This window comes from Orycteropus afer, unplaced genomic scaffold (genome assembly GCF_000298275.1).
Source record: "Orycteropus afer afer isolate SDZICR_OR568_19922 unplaced genomic scaffold, OryAfe1.0 scaffold00078, whole genome shotgun sequence".
Taxonomy (NCBI): Eukaryota; Metazoa; Chordata; class Mammalia; order Tubulidentata; family Orycteropodidae; genus Orycteropus; species Orycteropus afer.
This window is the reverse complement of record NW_006921665.1, coordinates 7,351,955-7,355,587: the sequence shown is the minus strand read 5'-3', so window position 1 is coordinate 7,355,587 and position 3,633 is coordinate 7,351,955. Positions and strand designations below refer to the sequence as shown.

Here is a 3,633-nt window from a genome sequence, read left to right as displayed (position 1 = left end):
AGCTGTTAACATAAGGTTGACAGTTCAAACCCTCCAGCTAATCCATGGAGAAAGATGTGGCAGTCTGCTTTTGTAAAGATTTACAGCCTTGGAAACCCCAAGGAGCAGCTCTACTCTGTCCTTTAAGGTCCCTGGAAGTTAGAATGGACTCAATGACAGTGGGCTTGGTGGGTTTAACACTATAAATTTTAGCTATGATTATGAATGTGTTCCTTTTCCCTTTGAGAGAAAGGTCTACCCTCATCTCAGACTTCTTTGTTTCTCTGTGGCTGTTCAAGACAGATTACTTGAGGTTGTCAATTTCCATCAACACTGTTGTATGGTACTTTCAGTAGATGACTATTTTTGTCTGATGAAAATGTGTCTTGTTCTATGATTAGATTTAAAGGCAGTGATGATTCAGTTGTAGAATTCTCACCTTCCAATGGGAGACCTGAGTTTGATTTCTGGACAATGCATCTTCTATACAGCCACTACCCATCTGTCAGTGGAGGCTTGTGTGTTGCTATTATGCTGAACAGGTTTCAGCAGAGCTTCCATACAAAGACAGACTAGGAAGAAAGACCTGCTGGTCTACTTCTGAATATCAGCCCATGAAAACCCTATGGATCACACCAGTCCAATCCACAAGTGATTGTGGGGATAACAAGGGATGGGGCAGCTTTTTGTTCCTTTGTGCATGGGGTAGCCATGACCGGGGGTTGACTTGACCACAGCTAACAACAATGTTTAGATTAAATCAGTGGTTCTCAACTGAGAAGCAGGATTTTGTCCCCTACCTACCACACAAGGATATTTGGCAATGTCTGGAGGCATTTTTTATTTGTCACAGCTAGGGAGGAGGGCCCTATTTGAGGAGGGTGCTATTAGCATCTAGTGAGCAGAGGCTAGGGATGTTGCTAAATATCCTGCAATGCACAGGACAGCCCTCTCAAGAAAGAACTATCCATCCCCGTGTCAGGGCAGAGGGATGCAGAGCTAACCAGCAGGCTTGTTTCATTTGCTGTCCTTCTGGAACATGAAGAAGGGACAAAACCTGAGGCTGGACTGCCTAGAGACAGCTCTATGGCTCTTGTCTCAGGCCCACCTTGTCTTGTGCAGTGTGTTGAGCCTGATGAAATGAAAATCCCACTACAGTTCTTTAAAACTGACAAAACGAAAATCCCACCACAGTTGTGCTTCTGCTCACTCTCTAGCCCATTGTGTTTATATTCGGGCTTTTTGTTTGTTTTTCTTCCCCTTACGAAACCTGCCTATGTCTTTGGACCTTTTTGCCCTCCTCATTACAAATTGGGAATCTTTGCCATCATTAACTCTAAACTAGACTATCACTCTGGAGAAGTGTTTAGACTTGAAGTTGGTTGCTCACTCCCAGTGCAATGATGCTTTTGCAAGATATCTGAATTATTTCACAACCTCAGTGTAATAATTGTGTGGGTGGGCAATGTGATCTGAATTTTAAAAAGCAAGAGAGTGAAAATCACAAGACTGTGTTGCAAGCTGCTTTGTTATAAAAATTTTTTTTTTTGTGGTAAAATACATATAAAATGTGCCATTTTAGTATTGTTGAGTGTATAATTTGGCGGCATTAATTACACTCACCAATTTGGTGCTACATCCTCCACTACCCATTTCCAATCTTCAACTGTGAATCCTGGGACTGTGCCATTGTAGTTGTCGGCCTTGGGTTTGTCAGCCTCAGCAGCCAACAGCTGCTTGAGTTAAGAGAAGCCTCTAGCTTCAGTGGGCCAGGAGCAAGAGGCAGAGCTGAAATCCAAGGTTGAGGGGCACTTTGACCTAGGACAAGAGCTGGCACTTTGAACTAAGACTTCTAGCCTCTTAAACTGTAAGAGAATAAATCCCTGTTTGTTCAAGCCACCCATTGTGGTTTTTCTCTTAGAGCAGCACTAGAGGACCAAAATGCTTGACTATCCTAGATATCTCATATGATTAAGATCATACAATATTTGTCATTTTGCATCTGACTTCTTTCACTCAGCATGTTTTTGAGGTTCATTTATATGTCGTAGCATGCATCAGGACTTCATTTCTCTTTATGACTGAGTAATATTCCATTGTATGAATATACCATGCTTTGTTTACCCATTCATCTGTTAGAAAACACTTGGTTTGTTTCGACTGTTTGGTTATTGTGAACAGTGCTTCAGTTAACATTGACATACATGTATCTATTTGAGTCCCTGCTTTCAAGTCTTTTGGGTATATACCTGCGACCTGGTGTCTCCTACTGCCTCATCCTACTTCCTATTTTCCTGCCCTTGTTCCTCCTACACCCTCTCCCTACCTTCCACGCTTGCCCACTTTTGCATAACCACATAGAGACATATCCTGGCATATATAGACTCACATCTTAGGGCATATTTGAAGCTTTTGTTTTTGTGGGGCTGAGCCCCTTTGCAGAACCAGTTTCAGTAGGAGGATGGATAATCAAACCAATCTCTTTGCAGTGATAACCCCCACTGCTGCTCAGAGGCCGTGAGATCTCAGAACAGGCCCCAGCTTTCAGAGCGTGCCTTCCTCCATCACCCATCTTTCAGACAGAGCACTGCTCTAATTAAAATATTTCTTTCCTTCTGCAAAACACAGAGAAAATACGGTATTGTTTCCAAAAGAGCAAGCTGGGGCACCAGCAGCAATGGGTGTGCAGTATTTGTACAGTTTTGTGAGTCAGTACATCTGAATTTCCAAGTATTTTAAGAGCTTTGTCCAAAAAAAAAGGTCTATTGTGTGCCTTTTGGCACTGAAGAAAATAGCAGGCCTGTCAGAACTCTGTTTCAGATTTAATTTTAAAGTGGGTGATGGAAGAAGGCTGTCCAAAAGGAGAATGGGAAGGCTTTGCTTATTTTCTTATGCCTGCTCATGCTGGTGTGATAGGATTCAGTTTCAGAATCTGTTCATGTTAAGAACTGAAGCATCAGAGTCAACTCCTGGCTCCATCTGAACTGTGAATAGATCATAAGTATCTGAGTCAGGGGAGGGTCGGTCCTTAGGTAATGTAAATAGTTTGCACTTGACTGCTAACTGGAAGTTTGGCAGTTCATATTCACCCAGTCATGCTGCAGAAGAAAGGCCCAGTAATGTTTCTATACAGACCCCTCCTTGGGTTTCCGAGGCAGTATCACTACGGAAGTAGATTGCTCAACCTTCCAAGGAGTGCCTGGCGGGTTTGAACCGCCAGCCTTCTGGTTAGCAGTCAGATGCCTTAGGCACTACACTACCAGAGCTCCTATAAAGATTACAGTCAAGAAAATTCTATGGAGCAGTTTTTTCTGCCATACTGGTTTTCCATGAGTCAGAATCTACTTGATGACATTGGGTTGTTTTTTTTGGTTTTAGAGCTAGAAAATTGCTTGTAGTATTGCCAAACATCATTTTACATTATGGAAGGGACTTTCTCCCCAAACTCCTGTCTTAGTTTTCTGTTGTTGTTAGATGCCATTGACTCAGTTGTGACTCATAGTGGCCTTGTTGTTTTTGTTGTTATGTGCCATGGAGTCAGACCCAACTCATAGAAACCCCTCCTTGGGTTTCCAAGGCAGTATCACTACAGAAGTAGATTGTCCCATCTTCCTTCTGAGGAGTGGCTGGTGGGTTTGAACCACCAGCCTTCTG

At 42.8% G+C, this 3,633-nt stretch overlaps 1 protein-coding gene across 1 annotated transcript in view; it reads left to right on the top strand.

The window, feature by feature from the left end:
• Positions 1-3,633, top strand: part of EVA1C (eva-1 homolog C) — a 129,611-nt gene that overhangs the window by 25,932 nt on the left and 100,046 nt on the right. The gene's annotated exons all lie outside the window — the stretch shown is intronic.